The sequence below is a fragment of the Dendropsophus ebraccatus genome, chromosome 15 (genome assembly GCF_027789765.1).
Source record: "Dendropsophus ebraccatus isolate aDenEbr1 chromosome 15, aDenEbr1.pat, whole genome shotgun sequence".
In the NCBI taxonomy this organism is placed as follows: Eukaryota; Metazoa; Chordata; class Amphibia; order Anura; family Hylidae; genus Dendropsophus; species Dendropsophus ebraccatus.
In genome coordinates, this window is record NC_091468.1 from 49074197 (window position 1) to 49094715 (window position 20519).

Genomic DNA, 20519 nt, shown 5'->3' on the forward strand with positions numbered 1-20519 from the left:
TTATTGGCCGTAATGATCGTGTCGGATGAATACGGCCGATAATCACTTTGTGTAATAGGACCTTTGATGTAGTTGTTGCATGTAATACTACATTCTTCCATTCTAGTGACTGCTGCAGCTAAAAGCAACTTTTCCAAGTGAAATCCCTTTCAATCCACTTTATAGATACATCCAAACTGCGCAGGTTAACTTTAAAGCCCCTGTTCCACAGGTGAGTGCGGGGGGGCTGCCCGGGTGATCGCTAGATCGTCCAGGCAGCCCATAGAGGATAGTGGCGGTCTGCTGCCGCCGCTCCTATTCCTCGAAGCGATGGCAGCAGATCGCTGCTATCACAGTCGCTTGTTTTTCTACATGTTTGAAAGACAAACGACTGCAATGATCAGATGACATGAACGATGTCGGCTGATCGTTGCCTTCTATTCCACGGGGCGATTATCAGTCGTATCGGCCGATAATCGTTTCGGGGAATATGGCTTTTAGGAATAGGTCAAAGATCCCAAAACATGGTCTGTCTTCCGTATAATTGCACCAACTGAGCCATTGCCTTGCAAGTTCGCTGACTAGGTTGCAGCTTGCACGGGGGGGGGGGGGGGGAGAGAAAGCTGAGATATTAATAAAAATAAACAATTTAATTCCTTTCTAACACATTTTCCAATCCCAAAGGATATGCAGAGAATTGCTCAGCATCTCAAGCACCAGAGTTTATCTTGACTGCTCTATAACAGATGGCATGTGGCAAGATTAGCATGCCTGTCAGAGCCAACGTTTCAAAACACAGCATTTAATCCCCACGGAATACAAACAGAATGTATGAATACTCATAATATGAATTGGCATGCCTTTGACTTTTCTTTCAAATTAGATCAGTGTAGTTTAAAATCATGTCAATTAAACACATAGAGGGAGGCACAATGTCAGGTTTTCGTGTACAGAAACTCGAAAGTGCCCCTGCTTCACAAGCAAGGGGACGTGTAGAGCAGTAGTGTGCAATAATAATTTATGTCCGTTATCAAGATAAAACATTCAGGTCATAGGTATCAATTTTAGGAATTCTTCTAAGGAAATCACCTCCTGTCTTAAAGGGACGCTAGACCTAGAAAAGAATGATAAAATTTAACAGGAAACGTATAGTTTCCCTCCCTTTTTGTCAGTTTTCAGAATTTTCTAAATGATCCTGAAACAAACAGACCTGGAGAAATCGCTGATCGCTTCCATTATTGGCTTGTGATCTTTTAAGTGGTGGGGCTTAGCTATGGGGAGGGGCTTAATATATTTGTCCGAATGCAGACAGTATAGAGGGGGGAGGCTCCTGCTGCAGCTGACAGTTATATACAATAAGGAGGAGGATATGGGAGGTCTCTTGGGGAACACAAATTTCATTGTAATATGAGACAGAAGAGCATGAGAGAAAAGAAGGAGATTGAGGCAGGAAGGGCAGGGATACTTTTTTCTTTTTTGTAATTTATTATGTTTAAGGTTCCTTTAACTTAAAGGGAATGTATAATCAGAAAATAACCTATTGTATAAATCAAGCTTTTATGATAAACATATTTCTTAAGAATTTTTGGTGTTGCTTTTTTTCTAATCTTAAATTATATCGTCTATATTATAATATAATCCTGAAATTTTGCAGTTTTCTTTCTCACCACTTGGTCTAAATCTAAGCTGAGACTTCCTGTTTTGTCTGTGGTGATAAGAAGAGGGTGCTGTAAAGCGATCTGTGCAGCATTACAGTGACACCAGTAGATAGATAGCATGAATACAAGACAAGAGCAACTTCTTGTGGAATGACCTCTTTAAAGGTTATAGAGTACGCTTAGTAATGTTTCACATCTATCTTAAGGGAACAGACTCTGTCTATTGTCTATGTCCATGAGTCTTGCTGTAAAGCATGTCACTAAATGCTGTTAAGAACAGCTTAGGCTGGATGGCAGCCCCCATAACGATGTACAAAAAGTGAAATAAAAAAATTGCATCCCTTTGGAAATTAGGGAATCAAATGTTACTGGGACTCAGATTTACTTAGCTTTGTTTCTTCTTTTATTTTTCTTACAGGTGAATACTTTGCCAGAATTGATTAAGTAGTTCACTGGTTAGAAGTTTCACAGCATCTGCTCGGTAAGTAATAAAAAAAAATAGCAACTAATCTTTATCATCATTTTATCAATTTATCATAAACTGTATTGAGAAGTGATCTTTTGTGAGGGTTTTCTTCCCGAGGAGAATGACCACTCTACATAATATACAGTGATACAGATCTCCACAGTCCCATAGATTTGTGTCGAAGAAGGTGTTCATCCAAGAGCAATCCTATACAATTGTAACATTTTGGTCATTAGACTTTCATCAGACGCTAATTGCTCTAGGAATTGAGGTAGGGAGGAGAGATAGTGGTATTGCGATCATGTCATTTACCAGCACGGTATCCTAACCTCACTACCTCTTTTTTCTACTTCAGTTCCTGCAGAAATAAGTTTCTGGTAAAGGTCTAATGACCGAAATTTTAAAATTGTAAATGATTAAATGGGTACTCCGCTCAAACATAACTTTACATATGTTGTTGCCCATGGTGAGACTAACAATTCCTTCCATACGTCTTTAAAATATACTTTTTTTATTATTTTCAATTTTCAAAACCAACAACATATGCATGGCGAACTGACAATTTCGCCTCCATTTATAACAAAGAGTTCAGCAATCAAAACATATCCTTTGATGGAACATAGAGAAAGTGAAAAGAAGAAGTCGGTCCAACCATCATAGCAATCAGTGTAATAACATCTCCGAAAAGAAATGCCCAACAAATAAACTGTTGCATATATCTTGAATCCCCCCGCCCACCCCCACCCCACCCCGCCACCCCCGTGCCCACGTCCAGTCTCTTAGCACTCCCGGCTCCTTCGAGTTAGGTCTCGGTCGTCTCTGGTCCCACTAGACCTTCAGCCTCCCTAACGTGCCAGCTATATCGCTTCGCATATACCAGACAGTGTCTTTAAGGGGTGTCATGACGTGCACTATTTCATCTCTTGTGAGAAATGCTAAAATAAAAGTTTTCCACTTTTTCAGGAACCCTTTGATCAGTTTGTCCTTAGATCTACACACCTCCATTTGGTCCCATGTCATGTACTGTTTCACTTGCGCAACCACATCCCTAGAGGACGGCATTTGTTGCTCCAACCATCGCGCAAGAAGGCACCGTTTTGCCACCAACACAAAGACATGAATCAATCTGGTCACCCCTCCATCCTCCGGCAGCACATGAAGTGCCAGGAATGAGGGCTCCAAGGAAATGGATATATGTAGTTTTTCCCTCAGCAGATCCTTCAAATTTAGCCAATAAAGTCTCGAGAATGGACAGGTGACCAGCCCATGTAGGAGATCAGTGCCCCTTTCATTGCATTTTGGGCATGCTTCTATCCTGTCGGGATGGTCAGGGGTTCTGGGGAAAGAAAAGCCATAAGTGGCATGGTGCATGATTTTGAACTGAGTTTCTCTCCACGCCTCACTTACCACTGCTTTACATACCGCCGACCATCCCTCCAGGACAGACTTGCAGAGGTCCGTTGTAACCAACTTAGTTTCCCAGTATTTAAAGATACTCTGCGCAAACTGTTTAGAGGAGGACCTCCTTAGTATCCAGTAAATGTGGGACAAAGAATGGACCGGGTTCTCAGTTTGTGTCAACTCTTGCAGAAAATGGGATTGGAACAGCGGGGTCAGGTTACACAATCTGCTCTTAAGGAAACCCATAACTTGGTTATACAGCAAAAAGTGCCCCTGTCCCAATCCATATTTGTCCCCCATCTCTGTAAAGGTCAAGTACCTATGCTCCGTTGGGTGCAACAAGTGTTGAACAGTCAAGATGTTTTTACTTTTCCATTCAGTATGGAATGTATTCAGTACCTCAGCAGGAAGTTCTGGGTGTGACCACAGAGGCATCATCTTATCGATCAAAAAAGGTCTGCCCGCGCTTTTGAGACACGCTCTCCATGCCAATATAGAGTCCCGAAGCAGGACGTTACGCTTGACCGACCCCGGGATCGCAGAAAATTTAGTAAATAGAATGGCCGAAAGAGGCCAGGGGGCAGCCATACTCGCCTCCAACCCAACATTTGAGTATGGTCCTCCCCCACGTACCCAATCTACCCCGTGGCGTAATAAGCATGCCAGGTTATATGACCTGACATCAGGGAAATTGAGACCCCCTTGGTCTCGAAAAAGCATCAGTTTTTTAAGGGCTATACGAGGCCGTTTACCCCTCCATAAGAAGTTCGTAAAGGCTGAATGTAGTTTGTTAATATCCTTATGACGCAACAGCATGGGTAGGGTCTGCATTGGGTAAAGCAGCCTAGAAAAGGCTAGCATTTTCAACAGATGGCTTCGGGCCATTAAGGGAAGGGGAAGTTTTTTCCATCTGTCCAAATCCTGTAGGATGGACTGAAAAAGGGGAGGGTAATTCAGGCTATATATCTGGCCCGGTTGAGGGCATAGCTGGATCCCTAGGTACCGTATCCGTGACCTTGTGATAGTCACCTGGACGTCAAAACGTCCTCCGGGGGTTTTAGATAAATCAAGCAAAATGCTTTTCCCCACATTCACTCGGAAGCCAGATCGGATTCCGAAGTCGGTCAAGCATTCAAATACCGTCTCCAGGTCCCTATGAGGATTTTCTAAAAACATCAAGAGGTCATCGGCAAAAAGGGCGAGTTTGACAGGTGTACCCCCCACCTTTATGCCCTCAATACCGCTATGCTGAGCTAATACTCTGGACAGCGGTTCCAGGGCTAGGTTAAATAGCAGCGGGGATAGGGGGCACCCCTGTCTCGTTCCCCTCTCCAATGCAAAAGACGGGGACAGGAAACCAGGTGTGCTGATTTTTGCATGTGGAGAGGAGTATAGGACCCGCAGGTAAGACATAAATTGTCCCCTAAATCCCATTTTGTCCAAAACTGTCCACACCCACTCCCACCGCACATTATCGAAAGCTTTTTCAGCGTCGATAGATAATATGGCGGGGGAGGGGTGCAGGTCAGGGTGCCAATGGACCTCATCCAGGACACCCATAGCTTTTCGGAGGTTGGACACCGCCGACCGCCCCTGTACAAATCCTACCTGTTCTGGGGAAATAATATAAGGAAGCAGCGTGGCCAACCTGTCAGCCAAGATCTTCGACACTATTTTAAGGTCAATGTTGATTAAGGATATGGGTCGGTATCCTCCCGGCAGCGTGAGGTCCTTCCCTGGTTTGGGCAATACTTTAATATACGCAGTATTCATATCACGTGATATGGGAGATCCCTGAAGGTAGGAGTTGTACAGCGGGAGGAGAGCTGGAGCCACCTCCTCTGCAAGCAACTTAAAGAAATCGCCCGTGTAGCCGTCTGGGCCCGGGGCCTTGTTAGGTTTCAACGCCTTTATAGTTCTAGTGATTTCCTCCAGTGTAACATCTGCGTTTAGCATTGTCCTATCCTCCTCCGCAATGGTTGGCACCACATTGTCCGCCAACCAATTACGGGTCGGATTGCTCTCGTCAGGAGGATCAGAGTACAGGGAGTGGTAAAATTCTTTCAGTATCATGTTAATCTTGGCCGGATGAGAGTGCACCTTCCCTGTGGTGTCTTTGAGGGAATTAATATGATGAAGGGGGAATTTGCCTTTAGCCAAACGGGCCAAGAGCCTCCCCGGCTTATTGCCGTATCTGAAAAGTGTGGCCTCAAAGTGTGACCTGTTTATATTTTCTTTAGTTTCTAACCACCCCTCATATTCCGCCCTAACAGTCTGCCATCGGTCCTTCTCTGGCTGTGTCGGATGGGCCAAAAAGGCTGTATACGCTGTTCTCAGCGCCGAGCTTAGGTCATTTATGCGGTTAGTCACCTTGCGCTTTAGGCTATGGACGTATGACATGATGCGTCCCCTCAGGACAGATTTAGCAGTTTCCCAGTATAACTGTGGGGCTGTCACGTGTTCTGCATTGGTCGTTTGGTATTCTATCCACCATCCCTTGAGAAGAGCCTTAAAGTTCTCATCCCTGGCTAGCCCATAGGGGAACCTCCATATATAGTCTGTGCCCCTGGGGATCTTGTCATGAAGGTTGATAAGGACCGGGGCATGGTCTGAGATAATAAGGTCCTCTATCCTGACCACATCAACTCTTGGTAGCAGGGATCGAGACGTAAAGAAGTAATCAATCCTGGACCACGAGTTGTGTGGGAAGGAAAAGTGCGAGTATTCCCGGGAGTCTGGGTTAAGTGTCCTCCACACATCTACCACTGAGGTCGCCTCGGCCCACCCAGGGAGGGCCCTATCCCTATGTCTAGGAAGTATGGCTATTGGTCCACCTGTTTTTCTGTCCTCCTCGTGACTCATGACTGCGTTGAAGTCTCCCCCTATTAGTCTAGTGGTCATCTGGTCTCTAAGTAGAAAGTCGGTCAGGGAAGTAAAGAATCTTGTATTAGCTTCTGAGGGGGCATATACATTCACTAACTGGAGGATGTCTGAGTCTGTCTTTATGTGAAGCTTACAAATCCTGCCCTCTGAGTCCGACCAAGATTGACATACCTCGTATCTGAAGGATTTGTGCAGAAGAATCAGCACCCCCGCCTTGTGGTCCACCGATGGGGATCCATAAACCCCCCCTACCCACGACTTTTTCATCCTGAAGAAGTCCTCCACCGGGAGATGTGTCTCCTGAAGAAAGACGATATCGGGGGAGAACCTCTTCAGGTGCCGCAACACCATGTTTCTTTTATGTGGGGACCTGAGACCCTTAACGTTCCAAGTTATCGCTCTAACCATAATCGGGAGAGAGAAGAATAGTCAGAAGCACGTATAAAGCAATATCCCCATCTGGACGTGAGCACCCCACCCAATCCCTCCCCATAACGTGAACATCCCTTGAACACAATGGCATTTCAACAAAAAACATATCTATAAAACATTGAACATAGGCCACAGCAGCGAAGGACCAATAATCATTCACCGCCGCTAGCGCGGCCTCAAGACTCCTCTTCTTCCCATGAGAGAAGAGAACCTCTCCGACCATAGCTCAAATCTATGGAGGCCCCACCTCCGGTACCCACTCCCACGGTCGCTTTGGACCAAAAGGGACCGACTGGACGGCCAATATGATAACAATCACCCAGAAAAGCTAAGCGTGAAGCTCGCTAGGTTATGGTGTCAACCAGAAAGGAAGAGGAAGCAGTAGGGAAGGAGGAAAAGGAGGGAAAAGAGCAGGTAAAGAGGTATAAGGGAGGGAGAAATGAGGGATATATGGGAGGAGAAAGGGTAGAGTACAAGATGGGGAGGGGAGGACTATGAGAAAAGGGAGAGAAAAAGGGGGGGGAAATGAAGGAGGGGGAAGAGGGGGTAAAGAGGAAGGAGAGGAAGGAGGGGGAAAAGGAAGAGGAGAAGGAGGAGGTTAGAGAAAATAGGGAGAGGGGAGGGGGGAAAGACAAGAGAGGAGGAAGGAGAATAGGGGGAGGGAAGAAGGCCCAGGTGAGAGGAGAACAAGGATTGGGGGGACTTAATACAGGTGACGGTCAAGGGTAAGGCGAGAAGCATGTTGCCCTAAGGGAAAAGCTATGGCAGCACCAAAACACTCATGGGTGCGGATTCAGAAATTGCTGCCTCTCAGTTGTTGCACCCCGTCTGGTAAGGAAGTCCTCGGTGTCTATGAGGAGGAAAGGTCACACACTCCCGTCTTCTCCATTGTTGCGAGCCTGGTCAGCCCGCCTAACCCGTTTCTCCTTTGGCGGGACGGACCACACAGAGAGGCCTGGTGACCTGCGTGACGGAGGAGGGCTCCCCCTCCTTGACTGAGAACGGTACATAGGATAGTTGCTCGGGCCGTCTCTGCCAGGGGATCTATCAGGTGACCCTCGAGGATCTCTATTCAGCAGGTCCTGTAACCCTTCTGCAGCGTCATCTACAGTGTTAAAAGATGAGACAGAGCCATCCGGGTGGAACACCCTCAAAGTTGCCGGATACATCAAGGCAAAGCGGATTTGGCGCTTGAAGAGAGCTGTACAGAGAGGGGAAAAAAGTTTCCGTTTTCTGGAGACTTCCGCGGAGAAGTCCCCGAAGATGAGGATTCTGCTCCCCTCAAGGTCAAGGCCTTCCCTCCTGTTTTTAAAGGCACGCTGTATGGCTACCTTGTCAGTAAAATCCAAGAATTTTACAATCACTTGCCGCGGCCTCTGCCGCACATGAAGGCCTTGTGGCACCCCCTCCTCTTGTGCGGAGAGCCTTGGATCCGGGCCCAACCGGTGTGCCCGCTCTACTTTACATGGTCTGGGGAGGTCCAACATGGCGGGTATAATCTGCTCGCATACACGCACGAGATCTTTTTGGCGCCATGATTCTGGGAGACCAACAATGCGGAGGTTGTTCCTCCTGGAACGGTTTTCAAGATCCTCCAGTTTGTCCCAGAGTCTTTTATTATCATTTTCCAGGGAGATTATGCGAGTCTCCCTCCCGTCCTCAGCATCCTCCAGCCTCTGCACCCTCTCCTCTGCTACCGTAATTCTCCCGCCTTGGGCCGTGACCGTTGCTTGCAGCTGTGTCAGCGTATTGGCGACAGCCGCTGTGATAGAGTCCTGTAGGCCCGGTACAATCCTCTTAGCCACTTCGGCTGCCAGAGATACGTAGTCTATGACCACCGGGTCTGCATCTTCCTCCCCCCCTGAGTATTCACGCTCTGACCTTTCCGGCGACTGTGCTCTCGAGGAGGCGGGTGACGCCGCCATGTTTGCCTCCGCTCCCTCAGTCCTCCTCTGCTTGCCGCGGCCCTTGGGCTTGTTTGCTGTGCCCTTTTTCTGCACGTACCGGTCCATCACGGTGTCCGGGAGTGCCGTGCCCCGTTCGGGCTGTGCCGTGTGAAGATGCGGGTGGTCGGGAGCTTGGTCTGTGGGAGCGCGCACCGGAGCCGAGGTGAGGTGCTGCTTTACCTCATGGCGCCGGAACCGGAAGTCCTTCCATACGTCTTAATATCTATTCAGTCTCCTTAGCTTCTAAGCTGCTGCTTTCTGCTGAAGGCACAAAAAACTGAATGTGAGCTTTTCTTTCTGTCTCCCCCTCCTCCCCCTTCATTCTGAGACAGCTGATGTAGAAAAAAAAAGTCCCTATCTGCAACTTTTTAGCAACTTTGTAATGCTGGAGAGGATTAATCACTGTGAGTTCATTAACAACTTGACCTCAGATTAACTCTTCCGGCATTAAAAGAAGCTACGACGTTGTAGATACAGCCTTCCAGGGACTGTTTTACACCAGCATGGTGAAAAGTTATGTTTGAGCAGAATGCCCCTTTAATATACATAATACCATCTGTCACATCAAATTTGGCCTGGGTAAAGGGGTGGGCTTCTCTGGGAAGTGATCTTTTCTAGAGGTTATGTTATGTGCTTTAGAATGACAAACAAAACAAATATATATATATATATATATATATATATATATATTTATACAGTGTATATATATATATATATATATATATATATATGTGTGTGTGTTAAGCAATCATGCTGTATGGAACATTAGGGTTGCCGACCAACAAGAGCTTTGATAGTTCACAAGGCACCCTCCGTTCTGTTGAGCAGGGGGCACTTAGTTAAATGCTCGAATCTTCCATTGATTTAAATTGGGTTAGTTACTCTTTCCTCATAAAAAAAAAAATAAAAATGCTCGGCTACAGTAACAAGCATTCGAGCATTTTAGCACTCGCTCAACACTAATTTATATGTATAATAATTTTTGGATATTAAGCCTACCCAATTTGATGAAGTTCCCTGAATTCTCTTGCACCTTCTGCAGGGGGTTAGAAGAAATGCGTGTACAGTGTTTCTTCTTTTTGAATAATCACTACTGTTTAGAAGGTCCTCCCTGCTAGGACCCTCATCAATCAAATGTAAATTGTGCAGAAACCTGACAAGTGACAGTATCCCCGCAGCGCCACAACGGGGATAATAAACAGTGTCCATTCAATTTAATCTGTTGTCTATATAATGTAGATCAGGACAGGACCTCCAGAGCAAGAGATGCCCTGTGGACTGGACTTTTTCCAACTAGGTCAAAATAGAGTGGTTCTGTAGTCCTTCTTGGGCAGAAGTGTAGGAGATATAGAAGACCTTCTCTTCTATGAATTACTAGACTGTCCCCTAAAAAACCTCACTTACTCGAAGGGCCCTATTACACAGAGCGATCCTTGTAATAGAGACAACGATCAGCTTATGAAACGATCATCGACTGATCATTGGTTTGGATTTGGACCTAAAATCGTTGGGGGCCAACCGTGCACGGCCAATGATGGCCAAACACCTGATACCTTACCTCTCCCCGCTCCCAGTTTTCTCTCCTGCTGCTGGGATGGGGAAGCTGTGGAGCACAGGAGAGAAGACTGGTAAGAAGTAAAGTATCAGGTGTTTGGGCAAGGGCTGCATGGATGTCGCTAACGATGTCCATACAGCCCTTACTGCCTGATTATCAGGCCATCTAATAGGTCCAGTAAACAAGCGCCGACCTAGCACGTCGGCGTTCGTTTACTAAAATGATCAGTCCGTAGTCGGCCCGTGTAATTGGACCCTAACATGATGCTCTTGGCATAAGCTTCTTGAGAGAGTAAACATACATGCATATTTACGCTACAGAAGGTGCATGACCTGGTGGTCTGGACAATGGTTTACGCTTGGCTGAATGTGGGCAACAAGGAAAAACTGGAGGGATATCTGGAGGGATATCTGTCTAGTCCTGTGTTTTGAGACTCTTTAATGAGGCTCCACAGGCTCTTCTTTTGCATATTCATTTTTCCCAGGGTGCAATGCACCTAGGATTTCACTGCATTGAGCGCTTTCACTATCACCCAGCACTGTTATCTTGCTGGTCTCCCTCAGTTCAGCGATCTGTTTCTCTTATGGCTCTACTAGGCATTGCTCCCACGTAGCCAGAATCCTGCTCCACACTGATGTGGGGCAATACCCCGAAACAGCTGTATGTGAATGGATACCTGGCCTTGGTTTTTTCCTTGTCATTACATTGACTTATAGGGACTTAATATGGTAGTTTTGGTGGTTTCCCTACAGGAGCCGCCCCTTGGCTGGGTCCTTCCCGGAGGGATATCTGGCTAGTCCTGTGTTTTGAGACTCTTTAATGAGGCTCCACTGGCTCCTCTTTTGCATGAAACAAGGAAAAACTGTAACATCTGAATAGAAGGCACATTTGTAGATTTTTTTTTTCTTTATACTACACCAAAAATAGTAAATCCTGGACAACCCCTTTAATTCTCCTTAGTTGGCAAATGGTTAGAGAACTTGCTGACTGAGCCTGTTATCCCCCTAGAAGAAGAGTGTGCCTGGTGTGAAAAGCGACAGAAGCTCTTCATCATCCATTGATGACACACAGGACATAAGGACTGCTGACATAGTGGAACGCCATCGCTCAAAAACATTTACATATCCATGGATATCAGCAACTAATTGATAGACGCTGCACCCGAGGAGCTTTTTATGTAGCAGTACACTAAAGCTTGTTTTTACCTTTAAGATGACAGTGTCTATGAGACACCGTCATTATTAGAATGTTCCCATGGAGATTGGTGATATAAGAATGACTGCAGCATAATGGGAAAAAACATTGATATCTGAATTTACCACATATTATACACAACTGAAAACACTTATGACGCTGAATCATTGTCGTACGCAGGTTTATTCTTAGCTGACAAGGTGGTTTCTATGTACGGCTCTGTTGCTGGCCAGAAAAATCTGGTTTTCAATCATTTTAGAGCAATTTACTTTCCTTAAAGGGGTTATCCAGGGCCACAAAAACATGGCTACAGCACCACTCTTGTCTCCAGTTTGGGTGCAGGTTTTGCAATTTAGTTCCATTGAAGTGAATGGAGCTTAATTGCAAACCACACCTTACCTGGAGATAAGATGGGTGCTGTCTCTGGAAGAAAGTGGCCATGTTTTTGTAGCGCTGGATAACTCCTTTATAGGAGTATAGACTCAAGGCGCAGCTGCCGCAGACAGATGACGCCCTGTCGGCATGTGATGGCCAATGTTACACAATTTCATCCCCATGCAGTACCGCCACCATGGGACCTTACGCTCAATGTTGGTGACATCAGATGATGTCCATAGATTAGAATGGATCCATCCTATACCTCTGTGTGTATCACATTTACCTAGGATGCTGATTGCTAAGTATAGGTTATGGGGGGGGGGATACACCTTGCACAGGAAAACCAGCACAAACAAAGAGGAAAGTTTGCAAAACTAAGACATTTGCAAAAATATTTGACTTGATGAGTCCTAAAAGTATAGATTAGTTAAGATGGTAATATCCCTTGAAGGAGAGGTCTGACGATTATTAAAAGCCGGCAGGGGGGGAGGGGAATTGATTAAAAGTAGAAACTTACCTCTCCACGTGGCCGTGGTGAGCGGCTGGAGCCGCCTTAGTACCCTCGCCGGAAGGCATTTTCCCCTGAGTTGTGATGACATCACGACTGGGGGGAAATGCCTGTCCCGGCTGATGGACTGGCCGCTCGGCCAATCAGTGACTGGAGCGGCGTCCAGCCCTGTCACTGACTGGCTGAGCTGCCAGTCCATCAGCTGGGTCGTGACATGGACATCCCAGAGACCCCGGAGCCCGGTGGGGGTTCTACAGCCGCTCCTGCCGCGCACCCGGGCACCGGGGGAGGTTAGTTGCTACTTATAATGAACTTCCCTGCCAGTTGTCGGCTTTTAGAAATCGCCGTACTTCTCCTTTAAATGTGCACAATGATTGGGTATCAGAGAGGTGTAAAAACTCAACATGCTTGATGAGTGATCCGGTGGGTGAGTATAAGTAGACAACCCCTTTAAGATTTCCTTGCCTGCAATCAGGAGGCCTCTTTTACAATTTTCGTAGCCGACAGCCATTCATTATTATAATAAATGTCTGAACCTCATGTAAAGCGGCGTGATTTAATGCATGTAGCAATTCTATTATTAGCAAAGGACATAATTAATTTAGCCTCAATTTAAAGGTTATTACTTCTTAGATGACAGTGATGGTAATAGAAGGAGACTCAGAGCAACATAGGTTAGGCTGTATGTTGATCATTGCCTTCTTGGTGACTACTGGGTATTCCATTTCTTCCAAAGAATTTACTTACAAGACTAGGTTTGAGTTTGATTTTGAGTTTCTTCTTCACCTTCCCTCAATTACGATATTGCCATGTAAATGTCTTGGGTTTGTCTTCTTTTACATTCTCCATTCATGGCACCCTAATCGATTGCATGTGTAATAACTAGTATAAGTAATGTATACGTCAAAATAGAACCATGGGATCAAGAGGCATCCTTATTTCCCAGCTTATTTAAAAGTAAATGTCACCTCTGTCCTTTTTCTATGGGGATTTGCTACTGCTCTAAACAGTTCCTGTCTCGGACAGAGGTGGCATCAGAGAACACGGTGTCAGGAAATATAACCACTTTCTGAAGGACATACAGCAGCTGATAAGTACTGGAAGACCTGCAATGCAATTTTTAAGCGGAAGTAAATTACAGATCTTTATAAAACTTTGACACCAGTTGATCTGAAAGAAAACATTTTTGCCAGATTTTAAGAAAAGTAAAAGTGGCTATACACCTTCAATAGTTTTCAGTCAAAGAGGTAATGTTTCTCCTTAAGGAGAGCTTCAGAAAGATGTGGACATTGCAGGCCATTTGTGGTCTACTGGGAATGATATGCAAGGTAACTCTCTGGCGCCACCTTTTGGTGGTAGCTTTCACTTTAAATCAGAAATTTAAATTTGACTCCCAATAAAGATCCAAAGAACATGACTGGGGATTTAAATGGAGGAGATTTATCAAACATGATGTAAAGGTGTAAAGTAGAATTGTCTCAGTTGCCCCTAGCAACCAATCAGATTCGGCCTTTCATTTCTCACAGGGTCTTTGGAAAACGAAAGATGGAATCTGATTGGTTGCTAGGGGCAACTGAGCCAGTTTCACTTTACACCATGTTTGATAAAAGTTCCCTCATAGTTTTATAAATGTACTTCTATTTAAAAAGCTCCAGTCTTCCAGTACTTATCAGCTGCTTTATGTCCTGCAGGAAGTGATGTATTCTTTCCAGTCTGACACAGTGCTCTCTGCTGCCACCTCTGCCCATGTACGGAACTGTCCAGGATAGTAGCAAACCCCATAGAAAACCTGTACTGCTCTGGACAGTTCCTATCAAGGACAGAGGTGGCAGCAGAGAGCACTGTGTTAGACTGGAAAAAATACGCCATTTCCTGCAGATCATACAGCAGCTGAAAAAATGTACTGGAAGACTCGTCATTTGTACATAGAAGTAAATCACGAATCCATATAACTTTCAGAAATCAGTTGATTTGAGAGAAAAAGATTTTAACCGGAGTACCCCTTTAAAGTTTCAATGAATCTTTCTTCCATCATACATAACGTACCTAACATATTCACTTTTCTGTATTCTTTTCACTGTCTTGGACATTAGCTATGGTATAAGTGGTGTTTGATGCTGGGTGTGTGTCATAGTCTTATAATTGACCTTTTACATTGGGTGGAGCTGGTGATTTTAAGGGATTATTTACAGTTTGGTTTATGTGGACTGTAATTTAAGGCTTCACCTACATCCGTGTAAAAACGCACTAAATATGTCTCCTATTAAATGACTTGTTATTAGACCTTAAAAAAACAATACTTATCTTAACTTGATGTGGTCAATGATATTTATGGGTATAAAGGAAGGTACTTCGAGGATATTAGTATGCACAGTATTCCTATTGCTGTGCCCTACATTGGTCAGATACAGCTAATCTGTCATGGATACAGACGTGTCCCAGTAAGACTAACCCGTCAGACAGATTTAGTAACCATCCCACCATAATGATGGTTATTAATGAGAGTCATTATATCAATGACATGAAAATATGGGATCCAGTCTAGAAAATCTTTCCTATTGAAATGAAATGAAGGGTCTAAACTATAAATTGTATCCTAATGATATGATGATGAGTGGAGGACTGCGTCTATGGCCGTCTTTACAGTCAGTAGATTAAATGGAGGGCTGTATCCAGAGACATTGGAGGAGATTTACCAAAGCTAAGCATAGATTTAATGATAATCCTTAACAATCTAACTCATTTTCAGGTTGTTAACCGTAATTGTTACGCCCAGGCAGAATATTTTTTGGTTTGGATTGGGGCCTCATATTTAATATAGCACAGGTGTCAAACCTGCCTCCCTCTATTCTATGCGATGGTCCTAATAGACCGAAAGATGTCAGCGATTGTCAGGATTTTATTGTTTGTTGTTTTTTTTTGCTATGCTACAATAAAGGAATTGGAATTGGATGACTGGGTGCTTAAATTATCCTTGCTGCTGCCTCCCTCTAGGTGTTGCAGAACTACAATTCCTGTCATGCATGATGGGAATTGTACTTTTGCAAAGAGTGGACACCTGTGGTTTATAGCCAAGTATACAAAGTCCTTATAATCAGTGTGGATTGTGTATTCCCTAGATCCAGTAGCGTAATTTGGTGGGGGCGGGGGGGGGGGGGGCTGCTCCCAGGCCCACATAGGCAGGGGCCCACTGAAAATTTCTCTAGTTAATCCTGTCTGCAAATACTATTGTTTTTCAGTCAGCCTTAACAAATGTCTATTGGCTTTAATGGGCCCCTGTCCAGCACCCAGTAAGTGCAGGCCCCCCTGTACCTGGGGGGCCCACTCGGCTGCTGGGTGCTGTGCCCCACTATTTAACTACTCTCCTAAGGAGCACATACAATTAAGGGTAGCAGGCTAATTGACAAAGCAACAAGAGCATTGACTCTCCCTGTGGGCAACAGTGAGGAGCAATACACAGAGATGGTGCTTTAGCAAGGAGCCTAAAATATTTGTCTGACAGAGTCGAGGCATCTTTAGGTGAAGTCTTTACGTTGGCAAAAATGTTGACGTCATGCAGAGAATACGCCCCTTTTGAGTCATTGGATGTAACTGCACTATAATCACTTATATGACTATGCAGAATCTGTATACAGCTGGCTCTACCTCTATATGGTCACTGTTTAGGAAGAATATTGGTCTTTATATAGTGGATTTCATTCAGTCACAGCATAGTGGTATTATCCAGTCACTGTATGGTGAGATTAGTGGTCATAAAATAGCAGTATTTGTCCAAAACTACAGTTACCATCATGCCTGGACTGCTAAAGCTTTGTCTGTCTATGCTTGATGGGAATTGTAGTTTGGAAACAGCTGGAGCTGAGAGTTTGACACCCATGCTAAACCCAGATATGGTGTAGTCCTCATGCTGTCCGACAGATACTGTAGATATGTGATAATGAGATATAATAAGATGTTAACTGTTGAAAGTCTTTTACCCTCTTCTCAATCCCTATTCATTATAAATAAAATATACCCTTTATAATTATTATTCAGAAAGCATTGTCTTCTTCTGCGGTTCCCTATAGGTAACGATTGGTTGGGGGCCCACCGAGACTCACTTGCCCCCCTTGGGTTGAGCTGTGTAAGTTCTGACTGACTGTACTTATCCCGCCCAAAAGGTTGTTTTTAAAGGAGAAGCCCAGACATTTTTAAAATCTGGCAGCAACAGGGGTCAGGGGAGAACTTGATTAGGAGTATGAACTTACCTCTCCCTGTGCCCGCGGTGAGCATTGGGACCAGCCTCTGGACCCTCCACAGGGCTCCTGGGATTTCCGGCGCTGATATGTCACATCTTGGCTGATTGACTGGCCGTTCAGCCAATCAGTTACTGGGGTGGGATGCCACTCCAGTCCCTGATGGGCTGTGCAGTCCATCAGCCGGGACAGTTATTTTTTCTGACGTCACAATGCCTTCTGGCGAGGGTCCCGAGGCTGGTCCCGCTGCTTTTCACAGGCACAGGGAAAGATAAGTTTGCACACCAGATCAAATTCCCCCCTGTCCCTGCTGGCCGCCAGATTTTGAAAGTGTCCGGACTTCTCCTTTAAGGATAAGTAATGAGGAAGCCTAAGGAAGGCTCTATCTTATTTGTGAGCCTAAACGCGTTGAGTCTGTTAATAAATACCGTTTGTTATGATATTTTACCGCATGGAGATTCTCCTTGGTGCTGTATGATATATTGGATTTGCCTACACCTGTGCCAGGCTCATTTGGAAGGTTTTTTCTTGTCCCAGTTTGTTGCTGCTGGGAATTTGCTCTATTGCTACTGTCTCCACCTCCCGGTTTATCCATGAGGCACCTGTAGCCGGCTGCAGTGTTATATTGAGTTACTGATAGGGTTGTGCCTACATATGCACAACCTGTAAAGGGGAGCATACACTCTGTTCACCTTCTCTGCTTATTTTGAGCTGACCTTAATTACTGCAATAGAAGGCGCCCGCTTCTGCCTTTGTGTTTTTTTAGGAAAAGTAATGAGAGACCAAAAATAGCACCTCACTCATGGTGTGCCAACTCAGTTGTTAAGGTACAAAAAGTTGGCACCCCTGTCCTCGATTATACCAATGAGTAAAAATAGTGCAACCCAATTATGCCATTTGGTTAGAGGAGACCCACCCCTTATGTGAACCCCCTCTTATCAAAGTCCCCATATACATTAAATATGTATCAGGGTAAACCATTGGCTCTTCTCTCCATTCTGAAAACATGGACCCTTCAAGCTAAGCCTTTATGTGTATGAGAAGAAAGGAGTTATAGCAGCAGAACTCTGACTAGTATGGCTGCACTGACTTATGGCATAATCTAAGTAGAGTTAAATTGGTGGTCCAGGCATTAACCTGGCATAAATACATGGCCAAGTCATATAGTAGTGACCACAGAATTTGCTAGTGAATACACACCCTTGTCTGCACTTCCCTGAAGAATGTTTCTATGTATCTAATACAATTAGTCATCCCCCGGACTGTGGTGTTTACAGGAGACATTGAATTCCTTGGAGGTCTAACTAAGTTTTTAATCAAATCTGTTTGATGTATGTGACAGTCGGATCCTATATCCCGGGAACAGCTGTCTGGGTCTATATATGGCTAAATAACATACAGTATAGAGTTACCCAGCATTCCGTATATATGTAAGAAATTATAGCAGCGTTACACTTGTAGAATTTTTGTAAATTTTTGAAAATTTTATTTAACCTGTGCATACATCTCTTGCCTGACAAGCACCCTGTTCCCTGTTTTCAGTAAAATAAAAATAAAAAAAGTTTCAACCATATACCTGCACAGTTAGTCTCTTTTCCAGGTCTTTATATGGAGGATTTGGATTGTATAGACCTACTTTAGAGCCTCAGCTCCTGCCAGGAAGAAATAACAAGGTACAGAAGAAAATGTTGTTAGGTTTTGGAACTAATGTAGATCAGGGTCCTGCAACCTTTTCTAGTATGAGAGCCATATGCGTTCCAAACACAGCTGAAACTATGCAAGTCTTTCTTCACCAATAGTCGCTAGTGGCTGAAGAAGTCAGATGCAGCCCTTAGGCCCTTAGTAGAGATGAGCGAACTTGCCGGATTTCTGGTTCGTATGAACCAGAAATCTCGGCGTCTGATTCCCGCTGTCTGCCGGCTCCGTGCAGCGGGTGGATACAGCGTAAGGAACGCTTGCAAAACTGGGATACAGCCATTGGCATTGGCTGTATCCCAGTTTTCTAGGCGTTCCTTACGCTGTATCCACCCGCTGCACGGAGCGAGCAGATAGCGGGTATCAGACGCCGAGATTTCTGGTTCATACGAACCAGAAATCCGACGAGTTTGCTCATCTCTAGCCCTTAGCCCTTAGGATACAGCCATCTTCAAAAAACTTTAACAGACAGTATCACTACTAAAGAGTTTTTCTACTATACACATATATACAGTATATTGATAAGAACCACTGCCATAAATGTTGGATCTGTGGAGGTTTTACTAACTAAAGGCCCTATTACACCAAGCTTTTATTGGCCGTTACGGCCAATAATCACTTGGTGTAATAGCTTCTGGTAAAAGGCAACGATCAGCCAACATGCACAATGTCAGCTGATCTTTTTCTTTCAATATATAGAAAGATTCTTGAACGATAATGACACTCTTCTGGCCATCACTCTGTGTAATAGGAGTAGTGGCAGCAGACCACCGTATCTCCCATGGGCGTCGTCCGGGGAGCCTCTCCCGCAGCTTCCCTCGCTATATTCTGTTATTTATGTTATGAATATGTCCTAACAATTCTTGAGATCTCAGCATTGCAAAACTGGGAAATAGCATTTACATTGTGCCGTCATCTGTAGCTGAAGTAGGTGCAGTTCTGCGATGTGCTCCGAATGAGAGGAATACGTGTCACCCTAGAAAATTGCCTTCTATTTTTGTGCGGCCTAAACTTTAATTTACTCGCTTCATATTGCATCTAATGTGCCAGTGTTTTCCTTTCGGAATGCCAGCTGTGAACTTTAATTAAATTCAGATTACAGAATCTTCCTTAACTAGTTAGAGGATTATTTCCATCTAATCTCGGGATTTCGCAGGTATATAAAGTTATTTAGCTAGTCCTCATTTTAATAAAAAAAAGATAAAACCGGGGCTTTATTAGGAGATTAGAGGGGGGTATTCCGAACCTTACAATGATGACGGCACACAGAAATGTATGTGGTGTGACAACTGTGGGGCTGGTGGACTCCAACTCTTCTTGGAGACTTTCTACATACAACTGGTGATCAAAATTAGAGAACACCACACAGTTTCCTAAATGTCAAGGTCATTGTGTGGTCTTATGTGAATATATCCTTACTTAAGTAAAGTAGCAGTACATTAAGTTTATTTTATAAATTGTATAAATTCTAATGAATAAAAACGTAAATGATATATTTGAAAAATAACAGTGATTAAAATGAGAGAACACAGGTTACTTGCAGGTTACTGGTGTTAATCTGGCACCTGGTGCCAATTTCCTTAAAGAGTCACTGTCGTATTTTTTTTTTTGCAGAAATCAATAGTCCAGGCGATTTTAAGAAACTTTGTAATTGGGTTTATTAGCCAAATCTGCCATTATCTGCATGTAAAAAGCCTTTTCCCAGGTCCTTCCTCTTTTTCATCCACTCCAAAAAATCTGAAAATTGTGACTTGTTGCATGAGTCACACTCTGTCTATTCCTATAGAGAGGGGAGGGGGGAGGAGGAAGGAGGGAGTTAGCCGGCAGCAGAAAGCAGATAACAGAGGATTACAGGCGGAGCTGGGTGACAGCTGTAATCCGAGCTCAGACAGGTCACTGGTGACTGTCACAGGAGATATCCCGTGAGGCATTTGTAGATTAACTCTTTGTTGTCCTGTTTTGGTCTTTTCTTTAGCTCTCTCCATAGGAGAACAATAAAGACGGGGGGAGAGCTTCAAACTGCTTTTTCAAGATAAAAATGCTTTTTTCGGATAATAAACCCAATTACAAAGTTTCTTAAAATCGCCTGGACTATTGATTTCTGCAAAAAAAAAATTCACGACAGTGACACTTTAAAGATGAAGTCTGGCGAGGGGTACCCCTCTAATGGCATGGTGTACCCCTCTAGT

At 44.4% G+C, this 20519-nt stretch overlaps 1 protein-coding gene across 5 annotated transcripts in view; it reads left to right on the forward strand.

The window, feature by feature from the left end:
- The window catches only part of PLCB4 (phospholipase C beta 4), a 271807-nt gene that overhangs the window by 105151 nt on the left and 146137 nt on the right, over window positions 1-20519 (forward strand). For all 5 annotated transcript variants that reach the window (XM_069955430.1, XM_069955434.1, XM_069955433.1 and 2 more), the window contains one exon: window positions 2056-2118. The gene's annotated coding sequence lies outside the window, so the exon portion shown is untranslated. The remainder of the gene's footprint in view (window positions 1-2055; window positions 2119-20519) is intronic.